The following is a 15,798-nucleotide window of genomic DNA, read 5'->3' as shown; positions in this document are numbered from 1 at the left end:
CTACATTTCAGCAGGATAATTCACGACCGCATGTTGCAGGTCCTGTGCCTGCCTTTCTGGATACAGAAAATGTTCGACTGCACCCCTGGCCAGCACATTCTCCAGATCTGTCACCAATTGAAAACGTCTGGTCAATGGTGGCCGAGCAACTGGCTCGTCGCAATACGCCAGTCACTACTGTTGATGAACTGTGGTATCGTGTTGAAGCTGCATGGGCAGCTGTACCTGTACATGCCATCCAAGCTCTGTTTGACTCAATACCCAGGCGTATCAAGGCCGTTGATACTGCCAGAGGTGGCTGTTCTGGGTACTGATTTCTCAGGATCTATGCACCCAAATTGCGTGAAAATGTAATTACATGTCAGTTCTAGTATAATATATTTGTCCAATGAATACCCGTTTATCATCTGCTTTTCTTCTGGATGTAGCAATTTTAATGGCCAGTAGTGTACATACTCGTTTCCTAGTCACTCTTGACGTTAGTTCCCATGTACCTTAACGGTACTGACGGTATTCCTTACCTCAATACAATGTTCTCAACTAGCACCCTCTACTGTATCGGGATCTTCTCCAGCTACCATTAACTTCGTCAGCGCTTCCTGAAATGTGAGGGTATACTTGTTCCCTCAGTCTTTCTAATTTAATGGACCTACTATGTCGATGTCACACCTTTAGAAAATGTGCTCAGGCGTCTTCGTGATCTCTAGATACATATTTTTGTGTTTCGTAGTGACCTTATTTTTTGACAACTTTCGCATTTCCGGATATATTCTTCTATATCTTTCTTCATACCGTTCCATACTCAGTACTCCTTTATTCACTCATGGATTCTTCCTAGGCCCCGGGTCCTCCAGTGGGAGAATCGTGAAACCGTTCTAATATTGCTGCTTTTTCAGTCGCACTTATTTCTTCCGTCTTTCCCAACTTAGCACCTCTTGCTTCCAGATATACTTTTCTACATTCTTGACGCAGTTTTCGCATTCCTGAATAATATCTGTTGTTGCTCTCAGATCAGCTGTTTCGTGTCCCGTGTCCTTGTCGTCCACACCTGCCCCCTGCTCGTGTGCGCCAACAGCCCCGCTGTCGTCGCCTGTCGGTGATCCCTAATCCACGCCAAGGCTTCTGTTTCCATCGCGTCTTGACCTAGGCTACTGTCACCTTCCATCCGTGGTCGTGCACCAGGCACCCTGACCTCTCTCACTCACGCTAGTGTGTCAGCGACTTGATTTAATTTGCCACTCTTGTACAGGATCTGACAGTCATATCCCTCCAGCGTAGATAGATGGTAGATCTGACATAATACCTACCCATGTTAAGGGTCTATGGTCATTAAATATCATGAACTTTCTACCAAATACATGAGATCTAAAATATGTCACTTCCCAACAAATAACCAACATCTCAATCATGCTGTACCCTCTTTCTGCCTTGTTCAGCGTCCTCGAGGCGTATGCGACAGGTAAGTCGCTTCCGATTTTTCTCTGACTTAAAACGGCTCGAATACTTGACTGGCTAGCGTCTGTGGTAATTATGAAGTCCTTTTCAAAGTCTTGGTACTGTAGTATAAGCGGACTGATCAGCTTCACTATCAAATGCTGAAATGCGTTTTCTTGCTCTACACTCCAAGTGTAAGGAATTCTTTCTTTAATAATTCATGTAGCGTCTTCGCGATTTCGCTGAAGTTGCTTATAAAACGCTGGTAGTATCCCACAAGGCCTAAACACACCTTTAATTGCTTCGCTGTTATGGCCTATGGGTACTCCTTTGTGACCTTGACCTTCTATGGATATGACCTCAAACCTTGGGCCGATAAAATATGACCAAAATAGTTTTAAAATGTAAGCTTTCATGGCTAGAAATGTCACAGTTAATAAAATGTTTCGGGCTGTTATGCCATGATCGAATGGATTTCACTTTAAAACCAACGTCTCGTCCCTATCTGTGGAGGACATTTTCACAGAAGCTATGCTCCCCCTTGAAAATGTTCTCCACAGATGGGGACAAAATGTTGAGTTTTAAGATGAAATCCGTGGGACCACGGCTTAATAGCCTGAAACATTTTATTAATTATGATCCAAATAGCACACTTCTTTTCGCTAAAACTCGCACTTGTCCATTTGTAGCTTTAAATAGTGGAATCTAAGCCTTCCGAATACCTCTGTCAACAGCACATTATGTTCCTCTAAGGAAGAGCCAAATATTACCTCGTCATCCAAATACACTCCTGGAAATTGAAATAAGAACACCGTGAATTCATTGTCCCAGGAAGGGGAAACTTTATTGACACATTCCTGGGGTAAGATACATCACATGATCACACTGACAGAACCACAGGCACATAGACACAGGCAACAGAGCATGCACAATGTCCGCACTAGTACAGTGTATATCCACCTTTCGCAGCAATGCAGGCTGCTATTCTCCCATGGAGACGATCGTAGAGATGCTGGATGTAGTCATGTGGAACGGCTTGTCATGCCATTTTCACCTGGCGCCTCAGTTGCACCAGCGTTCGTGCTGGACGTGCAGACCGCGTGAGACGACGCTTCATCCAGTCCCAAACATGCTCAATGGGGGACAGATCCGGAGATCTTGCTGGCCAGGGTAGTTGACTTACACCTTCTAGAGCACGTTGGGTGGCACGGGATACATGCGGACGTGCATTGTGCTGTTGGAACAGCAAGTTCCCTTGCCGGTCTAGGAATGGTAGAACGATGGGTTCGATGACGGTTTGGATGTACCGTGCACTATTCAGTGTCCCCTCGACGATCACCAGTGGTGTACGGTCATTGTAGGAGATCGCTCCCCACACCATGATGCCGGGTGTTGGCCCTGTGTGCCTCGGTCGTATGCAGTCCTGATTGTGGCGCTCACCTGCACGGCGCCAAACACGCATACGACCATCATTGGCACCAAGGCAGAAGCGACTCTCATCGCTGAAGACGACACGTCTCCATTCGTCCCTCCATTCACGCCTGTCGCGACACCACTGGAGGCGGGCTGCATGATGTTGGGGCGTGAGCGGAAGACGGCCTAACGGTGTGCGGGACCGTAGCCCAGCTTCATGGAGACGGTTGCGAATGGTCCTCGCCGATACCCCAGGAGCAACAGTGTCCCTAATTTGCTGGGAAGTGGCGGTGCGGTCCCCTACGGCAATGCGTAGGATCCTACGGTCTTGGCGTGCATCCGTGCGTCGCTGCAGTCCGGTCCCAGGTCGACGGGCACGTGCACCTTCCGCCGACCACTGGCGACAACAATGATGTACTGTGGAGACCTCACGCCCCACGTGTTGAGCAATTCGGCGGTACGTCCACCCGGCCTCCCGCATGCCCACTATACGCCCTCGCTCAAAGTCCGTCAGCTGCACATACGGTTCACGTACACGCTGTCGCGGCATGCTACCAGTGTTAAAGACTGCGATGGAGCTCCGTATGCCACGGCAAACTGGCTGACACTGACGGCGGCGGTTCACAAATGCTGCGCAGCTAGCACCATTCGACGGCCAACACCGCGGTTCCTGGTGTGTCCGCTGTGCCGTGCGTGTGATCATTGCTTGTACAGCCCTCTCGCAGTGTCCGGAGCAAGTATGGTGGGTCTGACACACCGGTGTCAATGTGTTCTTTTTTCCATTTCCAGGAGTGTAGATGAGTAATTATCGTGTTGCAGCCCTGTCAAAAGAATTTCATTAACTCCTAAAATGTACTAGGAGCTGTTTTAAGACCCATGGTCATTCATTTGTACTCGTAATGCCCATACGGCGTTCTTGGCAGTGGATACACTGAATATAGGGAGATCTCATTAAGTCGCCTATAGTCCGCTACTATTCGTCACTTTTGCTTTCCACTGGCATCCATCTTTTTTGGAATTAAAATCAAGGAAAAATTCGAACCACTTTTGTACTTGCAGTATTCTGCAGGGTCGCAGATATATCACCCCACCTTCCGCTTCTGGCAGAAGTTTAATTTCGTGCTGAATACTATTTGTATAAGAGAATTTGTCTCCTGGAAAATTGAAAACATCGCTGTACGTGGTGCATAGCTCTATAACTGCTGCCTTCTCTTGCGCGTCCAGATGACTTGTGCGGATGTCCACTTTAGCATACTTATTCTTGATTTAAGCTGTGGCTTATTTTTACTTACATGGTTCACATTGAACGACTGCCGCAACAATGTCCGTTCTGCAACTGCTTCTGCTACCACCCGTGGGCAGTCTGACACTCTCATCCGTAGTGTTCAGCACAATTGTTAGGCATCCTCCTGATTCTACTTTTGCTAATGCGTCAGGTAAACACATGCCCTTGATGATTTCCTTTTTGGATATGATAGCCTCTCTCATTCTATTCGCCCCTATTTTTATTCGACACACCCACTCAGCTGTGTCGTCCGAACAAGACACAGCCAGGGCGAAAGCACCATAGGCGCTAAGATGCGAGTTGGTGCCAATGCCATAGAGACTCGCAACTTGTGCGAGTTCCACCAGCGGCATGGGAGGCGCTGAGGATGAAGATATCGACTTGGCCTTGGCCAACTACCGGCCGAGTACAATCTGCCAATAACTGGACGACAACAGACGAAAGCCTACTCGGAAGATAGAAGAGCAGCTCTAGCCCACTTGGTTATAGATCACAGCCAGAGGCTGAGTTAGACACAGAACGTCGTTTAATGAACTCTTTGAAGCAATAGACAGCTGTTGTAAATTGCATTTGCTATGTACAATGAAGTTCACCTACGATCTTTTGCACTTAGCCATTGAGGGCCTTTTTTGTGTTATATTACATGCAATGTTGCAGACTTCTTTATTCAAAAAGTCACGAAGGTAAGTAAACCTTTTTAACTAATTTGTGTGACTTTGTCACTAATTTGTTGGAGTATAGGAGAACCGCCGTTTTCTTATCCTGTTCCCTGACCCTAGGGCATAGGTGTGTAACAGTAGCAGGGAGAAATTGTCTTCAGGGTGTACTGCACCAGAAGCCGTTTCACGAACTCACAAACTCGGTCTAAAGTAACAACAGTGGCAACTGTTGTTTCCACAGAAGTAGCGACGAGGCCCTTACAAAACTGGCGACGATGATTTACAAAACGTTCCTCCCTCGGTCGTATTGTCAAAGCTGAAACAATTTGTTTGCACCCTTTTTAGTTCTCCCCAGCATTACCTTTTATCTGCCTCTGTTGCGTTCTGACAGTTAATGAGTTTCTGTCACTATTCGCTCTAGCCTCTCCGCATATTTCTCTCTTTGTGCTTAGGCAGAATGGGGTGCTCCGCGCGACTCACGGACTTCGAACGTGGTCAGGTGACTGGGTGTCAGTTGCGTCATACGTCTGTACGCGAGATTTCCACACTCCTAAGCATCCCTAGGTCCACTATTTCCGATGTGATAGTGAAGTGGAAACGTGAAGGGACACGGGCAGCAGAAAAGCGCACAGGCCGACCTCGTCTCTTGACTGACACAGACTGCCGGCAGTTGAAGGGGTGCCGGGCGCTGTGGCCAAGAGCTTCTAGGCGCTTCAGTCAGGAGCCGCGTTGCTGCTATGGTCACAGGTTCGAATCCTGCCTCGGGCCTGGCTGTGTGTGATGTCCTTAGGTTAGTTAAGTTTAAGTAGTTCTAAATCTAGGAGACTCACTCCCTCGGATGTTAAGTCCCATAGTGCTTGGAGCCATTTGAAGTTGAAGGGGGTCGTAATGTGTAGTAGGCAGACATCTATCCAGACCATCACACAGGAATTCGAAACTGCATCAGGATCCACTGCAAGTAATATGACAGTTAGGCGGGAGGTGAGAAAACTTGGATTTCATGGTCGAGCGGCTGCTCATAAGCCACACATCAAGCTGGTAAATGCCAAACCATTCCCCACTTGGTGCAAGGAGCGTAAACATTGAACGACTGAACAGTGGAAAAACGGTGTGTGGAGTGACGAATCTTGGTATACAATGTGGCGATCCGATGGCAGGGTTGGGGTATGGCGAATGCCCAGTCAACTACAACTGCCAGCGTGTGTAGTGCCAACAGTAAAATTCGCAGGCGGTAGTGTTATGTTGTGGTCGTGTTTCTCATGGAGGGGACTTGCATCCCTTGTCGTTTTGCCTGGAACTATCACAGCACAGGCCTACATTGATGTTTTAAACAACTTCTTGCTTCCCACTGTTGAAGAGTAATTCGGGGGTGGCGATTGCATCTTTCAACACGATCGAGCACCTGTTCATAATGCACGACCTGTGGTGGAGTGGTTACACGACAATAACATCCCTGTAATGGACTGGCCTGCACAGAGTCCCGACCTGAATCCTATAGAAGATCTTCGGAATGTTTAGGAACGCCGACTTTGTGTCAGTCCTCACCGACCGACATCGATACCTCTCCTCAGTGCAGCACTCCGTGAAGAATAAGCTGCCATTCCCCAAGAAACCTTCCAGCACGCGACTGAACGTATGCCTGTGAGAGTGGAAGCTGTCATCCAGACTAAGGGTGGCGCAACACCATATTGAATTCCAACGTTACCGATGGAGGGTGCCAGGAACGTGTAAGTCATTTTCAGCTAGGTGTCCGGAAACTTTTAATCACATAGTGTACATACATACAGGATGAGTCAGGAGGCGTCTTGTAACGGTTCGCGCGGCTGCCCCCGTCGGAGGTTCGAGTCCTCCCTCGGGCATGGGTGTGTGTATGTTGTGATTAGGATAAGTTAGTTTATGTCAGATTAAGTAGTGCGTAATCCTAGGGACCGGTGACCTATGCAGTATGGTCCCATAGTCCTTACGACAGCCGGCCGCGGTGGTCTCGCGGTTCTAGGCGCGCAGTCCGGAACCGTGCGACTGCTACGGTCGCAGGTTCGAATCCTGCCTCGGGCATGGATGTGTGTGATGTCCTTAGGTTAGTTAGGTTTAAGTAGTTCTAAGTTCTAGGGGACTGATGACCACAGCAGTTGAGTCCCATAGTGCTCAGAGTCTTACGACAGATTTCCAAAAATTTTGAGTCAGGAGGAAAGGTACATGCTTTGAGGGGAGACAGTATTATTGATTCTGAACAAAAGACTTTAAAAACTTTATATGGACATATGTCTTATTCTGAATGGTTTCCGAGATAGAACACATTTCTTATCACTTCTGTACATTTTCTCTTGAGTATATCGAAGACCACTCCCTCCAGCGAAAATGTGTCGCAGCACAAAATTAAGCTATGTCAAATTTCCTACAAAAAAGGGCCCACTCATTTATTTATCTAGCACTAATAGTTTTTGAGAAAAGAGCGCGAGAATATTCAAAATCTCGCGCAGTGCGCGTGCGCTCTAACTTACGTAGTTTTTGTAGGCCAATTAGTGGTAGCTTTCCGATTTGATAGACCACAAATGTCCCGTATCACATTGTACGTCTCAACTTCCTCTACAGTACTGCGTTACATTGTAAACAATGACTATGTTTGAAAACACAGAAAATAAAACACAATGTACATTAAATGTGTTATACCTCAGAAACTGTTCGGAATAGGGCATATATGCAACTGACGTTTTTTGTTCAGAAACACTATCACCCATCAAAACTTGTACCTTGCCTCCCGACTCACCCTACATAAAGTGCAGGAGGACTTTCAATTATTTATTGCACAAGAACCAAACATTGTACAGATATCATACATATATCATTTTGAAGAGAAACACTGAAACCCGTCACAACGTAGTTTGGTAGCTTGCGGATAGTCAGCGCTAGTCGCAAATATGGCGAGGTCAGGTGCGGAGCGAGCTGTTTCATGAAATGGCCTCCCCGATCACCAGATCTCACTCTGTGTGACATTTTTTCTGTGGAAACACATTAAAGATCTGGTGTATGTACCGCCTCTAAAAATGGTTCAAATGGCTCTGAGCACTATGGGACTCAACTGCTGAGGTCATTAGTCCCCTAGAACTTAGAACTAGTTAAACCTAACTAACCTAAGGACATCACAAACATCCATGCCCGAGGCAGGATTCGAACCTGCGACCGTAGCGGTCTTGCGGTTCCAGACTGCAGCGCCTTTAACCGCACGGCCACTTCGGCCGGCTGTACCGCCTCTACCACGTGATGCAGCAGAGCTCCGGGAGGGAGAACGGGAAGCGATTGCTACAGTCGATGCCATGCTGGGACGGGTATGGCAAGAATTCGATTACGGTATTGACGTCTACCGGGTCACTCATGGTTATGCAATATGTTTGACGTCTGTACAATGTTTAGTTCTTGTGTAATAAATAATTGGAAGTATTCCCAGAGTTTGTGTACACCCTGTGCATACATGTAAGGGATTGACAGAAAATGTGGAAACACCAGAAACACAATACATTATCTTGCCTAATACTGCATAGAAAAAGCGTTGGCATACAGAATAGCTTCCAAACGTATCGGAATGCATAAATAACGACCTTGATGTAAACACAATCCTCTTACTTCTTGTAAAGTAGTGGCAAGTTGAAGGAACTATGATCGCTAGCGATCACAAACCCTTCTCTCCAAAGTAGCCTGTAAAGGCTCAATAATATTTAGATCTGGTGACTTTGGTGGCCAGTGGAAATGCGACAATTTATCCTCATGCTCACAAAACCAATCCTGAACAATGTGAACTGTGTAAATAGGATTCGGCTTGGAACACAGCCTCACCAAAGAGGACCAAAATCGCACCATGGGATGGACCTGATCTTCCATAATGGTCACATAGTTCTTGGCAGTAATGCGACTGTGTAGAGTAACCATGGAATACCACGATAGCGCTGCCCTCATCATCGCTGAACTCTGCCATGTTTCACTCTTGGGACTCCAGAATCTGGAAACAGAGCGTAGCAAGACGAATCAGACCAAATGATATTCTTCCATTTATCCATAGCCCAGGTTGTATTACTTCGACGCCACGTTCCCTTGTTTCGAGGATTTGCATCACTGATGACTGGTTTTGGAATTCCAGCTCATCCTGCACTTCACTGCTTCTGGAGCTCCCTTTTGTTGTTTTGATGGTGATACGGTTCATGAGAGCGACAGTCAATTCTGCAATGACTCGTGCAGCTGTCGTCCTCTTATTTTATCATCGCAGTACGATCGCTCAGCACCCACTCTCGCCCGCATCGTGACTTAGCGCCAGATGGGGGTTTGAAGAGTCGCCTTCCCGTATACCAGTGGTTCCCAACCTGGGGGTAATTACACCCTGAGGGGTGAAATGGAATTTTCTGAGTGGTAAAAACGAGAGGTTTTGATTGTGTTTGCATCAAGAATCTAAATTCTTGAAAGATCTTTACTAGAGTCATTATTTCGTAAGACTGAAATACTGCCTACGTGGCTTAGCAATAGTTATATATACACCACTGGCCATTAAAATTGCTACACCACGAAGATTACGTGCTACAGACGCGAAATTTAACCGACAGGAAGAAGATGCTGTGATATGCAAATGATTAGCTTTTCAGAGCATTCACACAAGGTTGGCGCCGGTGGCGACACATGCAACGTTCTGACATGAGGAAAGTTTACAACCGATTTCTCATACACAAGCAGCAGTTGACCGGCGTTGCCTGGTGGAAGGTTGTTGTGATGCCTCGTGTAAGGAGGAGAAATGCGTACCATCACGTTTCTGACTTTGATAAAGGTCGGATTGTAGCCTATCGCGATTACGGTTTACCGTATCGCGACATTGCTGCTCGCGTTGGTCGAGATCCAATGACTGTTAGCAGAATATGGAAAGTGGTTGAGTTTACAGTTCGTGAAGCAAATGTATGAACATGCTGCTCACATACTCAAACCACAACACATTTACTTTGCGCTTGACACCACGCGAAATGAGACATATACGTCACATATTCTTAAATATCTCTTGAAAATGCCTTCTCCGATTTGTAGATCCCACAATTGCTTCGTTATTCACTTAGCATTGTTAAATGTACTAACTGATAGTACAACGCGACACAAGAATGTGATGGGTAGAGCCTACGAATTTTTTAATTTTCGTATTGACCAACTATGATCACGTAACAACCTCAAGCCCTCCTCTTTACTTGTTTTTTTTTTCTATTTTTCCGATACTCCTTCACCTTCTCCCAATGTTGTCTTTCCCTTTCTTTTGTGCACGTTGTTCCCGATTTATTATTTCTTCTGCATTGAAAGCCTTAAAGTTAACGTTTTATTCTTAAAAAGATTTCTGTCTGCTATTTCCGGTTCTCTGATGTTGTTTCTTTCTAGAATTCCGCCATCCTTGGTCCCAAAGGCTCCGAGGTTGCCTGTCACAAGCCAGGATAGAGGAGGAGCGATAGAGGAGTACCACCCCTTTAAAAAACCTCCGTTCAGCTGGCCGGGCTGACAGTGCCACGTAAGGGCCCCTTGCCAGGGTAACGGTGAAGACCTCAACGCAGGGAAGACGGAGAAGGTGGACTTCGGTAGGTGGAGCTGGCGAAAGAGGCAACCTCTTGTCCGACGCTAAAGTGTACAGCGGGTACGGCGATTCCACTTGTTAGTGGCGGTATCTCGGCAGCGTCTGTTCCATATGTCAGTGGTGGTACCCTGACAGTGTCTGTCCCACATGTTAGTGGTGGCTCAATCAGCAATATCCCAGGCTAACAGCCTGGTATTGTATTGGGAATTCGAGGATAATCCTAGATTTCCTCCTCTATGCAATTTACAACTTCAGATCAACTACGCATTATTATTTTTATTATCATTATTTCTGTTATTTTAGTTATCAATGGCAGTGGTGCTTTCTTTCAGTTCTAAAGTAATGGTCCAGCAGTTAAGTGATTTACACACTGTAGGCGTGAGTATAGTGCACACATTTTAATTTTTTCGTTTTAGTTGGGGGTACAGGGTGTGGGTGAGGCCAGTGCCGCTTAGGGAGACGAATGGTGCAGAGGAAACACGCTTTCTAACAACTGTCTACCCTCAATGTGGATAGTTAACATTGCTTTCTGAGAAGAATTTGTAGGTAGCTCTCGCGTTACACTCAATATTACTTCACCTCTCTATACAAAATGGTTTTAGAAACAAGCATTACCAATGATTGACTCATTAATTCGTCGTTTCATAAAACTTCTAAAAACTAAATCTCATTCATCTTCAGTTATTTTAAAAATGGAAGTATTCAAAGAAAATTCTTTTTCACTCTTCAGTTCAGTTACGCGCTAATACTGATGATGGAGGGTGCAGGAGGGGGGAGGGGGGGGTGAGTATCTGATTACACTCAGGGGTAACGGTTTCAGAAAGGCTGGGAACCACTGCCGTATACGAACGACTCCAATGCGTTACCAGAGCTCCAGTTCGCTCGTTGCGGTGTACAGTCATTATGGGACTCTTTTTCCAGGATGTTGCAAGGTTCAAACACACTTCCATCCAGACTAATTCCGATTACTACGATTTTCCTACAGCAGTTCAGGCGAATGGGAGAATGGATCTCTGAACATTGTCATCTCCATACTAGGCTGTAATGACTCTTTGGCAGAGCGCTAGGTTTGGTGCTTTTTGAAAATTTAACGAAATTTTATTCCCGGATAAAGGTTGCAGGTACTTTTATTTAATGTAAGCTGGCCCCTTAAGCGAGACTAATAACGGGCGACAGTGTCATTTCGCTGGGCTCAGAAGTAACCGGTTCGGTACTTGTGGTAGGAGAAAATCCCCTCATCCTGCGTGGGTGAGAGGGGAAATAGAAATGCTATCGTTCGTTGCTCATCACTAGAGTGTGCACTAACATCTTCGATTAAATACCTACCGCACCCAGAGAGAAGGGTTGTGCCACTCTTTCTAGTTGACCTTTCAAACACTGCACTCTGATAAAGCAAGAACTCCATTTTAGTATATCTCACGAAAAGATGGGAAATGCATCCCACAGTCCTGGTTTAAACGAATGATTAGCAGGAGAGGTTTGTTAGAATGTGAGATTAATGCCCTACACATTCTACAAAAAAGTAGCTACCATAAACCCAGCAAACTTACTGTATTGTATAATTATTCCTGTAGAATAGTGAACGGATAAGAATCAACAAAAAAAATTTCTACTAACAGTTAATACAAGGTAAAGAAAAATATTTGTGTTATCTTTCCTTCACAAAATTCAAAAAGTGTAATGAAAATCAAAACTGTTGACTGTTATTTCATGGAACAATATAATTGTAACAAAACATTTTTCCCTTTATTCTGTCCGTCATTCGACAAAACAGCATTCCCTAAGGGCTCTTTATGATCCTAGTTTCCGGCTTATGAACGTCTACCGACGCGCACGGCCATGAGAAACCACTATGTCCGTTTCTCGCCAGAACCAGCTGCGATAATTGTTATTTAAATTTTCCGTAAAATGATCGATTGAAGATAAGAGTCAACAGCGGATTAAAAATAGAAGCCAGTTGTTTCTATCGGACACCTGTATCAAGTACCGAAGTGATTATAAAACTTTCCGAGAAATCGTGGAGGTTGTCACGTGTGAATCCTCCGACTGTGTTGTAGCAGGTGTGAGATATCTCACGCAAACATGTAGTAGTGACGCAAGGTCGAGGAATTTATGTTTACTCTCTTTTCCGAGAATTATCTAGAGCAGTTAATTAGTCAAGCCACTCGTACATTTACACATCTGCATGAGAAGATTTGTGAAATAATTTTGCCCTTGCTGCACTTCAGTGCCATGTGTTTCCTATCCTTCCGCAAGCCTTACCATCAGGCACAACAACAGCGGATTGTACTGATTTCCTCTTCTCCTACTTCATCGTTCTTCAAGCGTTAGACATTTGTCCACAACATCCTCTTGTTCGGTGCCTCTGTTTTTTGTGGTTACTTATTATTGGATCCCTCCATTTCTTTTTTGGTCTACTTATTGATATTTTCCCTATTGGTCGATAATTCATTACTGTTTTGGGATTCTATTTTCATTCGTTCTTGTGACATGGTGTCTCCATTGATTTCTGTACTTTCTGATCTATTCATTTGTTTTTAAATCCTAGTTCTTGTCTACACCCTATCATATTAGATAATCTATACCCAGTAGGTGTTCTTAAAAATCTCATTTCCGCAGCTTGTGTTCTTCGTTCTTTTCGAGGTGTTATTGTCTTAGAATCATTGACCGTTGTTTTGTAAGGCTTTCTTAATATTTCTCTCCTCAACTTCTGATACAGTATTCTGTAACTGGTCCCATTAATATATTTTAATTTTTTCGATCTTTTATTTTTGAAGGAGATGGTATTTCCCAAGAAATTGATTTCACACACTCTCTATATTTTTCTGTTGTTTATTGAAGTTTCGGTTGGGACCCGTAATTGACTTTTAAAAGCGAGGACTTTTGTTTTTTTGGTCGAGACTGTTATGGTATAGCGCTTGGCTGCAATATTAATATATAAACGTATTTTTGAAGGATATTCGTGCTGCCAACTATAAGAAGTTGGTAATCAGGAAATAGTGTTGTCACTTAATAATTACGTTGGATAATGTTGTTCATCATCATATACATTCATGGACTAGCTTCGAGGAACATGTTCCATCTTCAGCGTCTTAACTACATCGCTTCCTGGGCCAACTTAAGTCCATTAGCCCTCGGCACATATGTTTTTATTTTATTTTATTTATTTATTGCTCATTTAACTTGACCAGATTAGGACCTTAAGGCTCTCACTTACACATGATCAAGGATAACACATGAAAATATTACATAGCATTCAAAATAATAATCATGTGCAATATTAATGAAAATAATAATTATCAATGATAATAGTAACACTAATGATGATGATAAGATAATGGACAAATAAGAATCGTATTAATTGTTAATTAAATAACAAACTCAATAACAACAATTTGCATTATTAACAAAATGTAGTAATTTGCAATAATAATAATAATAATAGTAACATAAATAACAATAATAAAATAATAGAGGCATTAAGAATGATATTGATTAGATTAGCCCTTTTGAAGTCTTGTTTGGTGCTAGAAAAAAATGGTTCAAATGGCTATGGGACTTAACTTCTGAGGTCATCAGTCCCCTAGAACTTAGAACTACTTAAACCTAACTTAACCTAAGGACATCACACACATCCATGCCCGAGGCAGGATTCGAACCTGCGACCGTACCAGTCGCGCGGTTCCAGACTGTAGCGCCTAGAACCGCTCGGCCACCCCGGCCGGCGGTGTTAGAAGAAGTGGAAGGGATAATGAAAGGGATATTGGCTGCTATGAAGGAAGAGGATTTCAATAGAGAACTCTGTGGACAAGGGCTTGCACTTAGGTGAAACTGAAAGTCTTCAGCATATAAATGATACTTGCAATGCTAGATAATACGCGACACATCATGCAAATTCGTCTGTAGTCGGGAGATTCATTGGCAGATTACATTTTCGGCAGAGGTTTTATGAGTTCCTTTTTCTGGGCCATGGGGAGGATACTGGAGGTCAGAGAATGGTTAAAAATATACGCCATTTTCGGCATTAATGGACGGCATGGAAACTGATCATTTGTATTGTAATATTGTCGTGTCCTGCAGCTGCAGAACGAATTCGCGCAATTGACATCCTGAATGTGTTAAGGCTTGCCAGTCACAGAAAAGTGTTATCCTTTGTACGGACCACAGATACTTTAAGGGATTGGATGGCATGCGACCTTGTGCGTTACTCAAGTAGAAATGTAGGCGTGTCGAAATACTCATTTAGCTCCTAAGTAGAAACGAGAGATTCAGCTGGAAGTTGAGGTTTTCCTATTTCTAGCCCTTTCAGATTTTTCCACAAGATGGAGGGCCTGTGGAAGTCCTCGGTTAACGAGTGGGCACACCTGAGTTTTGCATTCTCACCGACTGGTTAACTTGGTTGCATAGTCGCTCGTAAGTGAGATGATTCTCAGAGGTCTGATGACGATTATATTCTAATACTCATAAGGTGTTTGATTTGATCAGTAAGCCATGGTGCAGGTTTTATCCTAACTCCTGACTTTTACTGTTCTAGATATCTGCCTTGTTGCATTCTGTCTACATATTGCTTCCATTTCTGCTTATATGTGTAAATTTTTTTTGTTATTTCAAACATTTTATGCCCATTTCTAATATCTTAGTTTTTGATTCGCCTTCTACGAGTAGTTTACATCCTTTAAATGATCTGAGGAATTTCATTTCAGACGCCACCATTCGAATTATGTCTTCCTTGTTTGCTTGCTATTCAAGCTTCAGATCCATGGAACGGCATTGGAACAGCCAGTGTTTTCTATAATTTTAGTTGCGTTTCTTTATTTGCTGTTTTGTTTAGTGTTCTTTACTTTGTTCCACGGATTACCTGTTTTTTGCTTTATAACTCTTATAAAATGGAAATGCCGTGTGGCGAGGGCCTCCCGTCGGGTAGACCGTTCGCCTGTTGCAAGTCTCGCTACGGTCGCAGGTTCGAATCCTGCCTCGGGCATGGATGTTTGTGATGTCCTTAGGTTAGTTAGGTTTAACTAGTTCTAAGTTCTAGGGGACTAATGACCTCAGCAGTTGAGTCCCATAGTGCTCAGAGCCATTTGAACCATTTTTTTGTTGCAAGTCTTTCGAGTTGACGCCACTTCGGCGACTTGCGTGTCGATGGGGATGAAATGATGATGATAAGGCCAACACAACACCCAGTCCCTGAGCGGAGAAAATCTCCGACCCAGTCGGGAATCGAACCTGGGGCATTAGGTATGACATTCCGTCGCGCTGACCATTCAGCTACCAGGGGCGGACATATCTCTTATTACAATCAAAGAAATGCAGGCCAGGTACTTAAACTTACCTATTTCCTCAATGATTTTGTTTTCTGTCTCTATTTTTGAATGCTCACTTTGTTCTCCTCGGAACGCTTTTATTTTTGTCTTTTATAT

Source organism: Schistocerca serialis, chromosome 2 (genome assembly GCF_023864345.2).
Source record: "Schistocerca serialis cubense isolate TAMUIC-IGC-003099 chromosome 2, iqSchSeri2.2, whole genome shotgun sequence".
Classification (NCBI taxonomy): domain Eukaryota; kingdom Metazoa; phylum Arthropoda; class Insecta; order Orthoptera; family Acrididae; genus Schistocerca; species Schistocerca serialis.
This window is presented reverse-complemented; position numbering follows the sequence as displayed.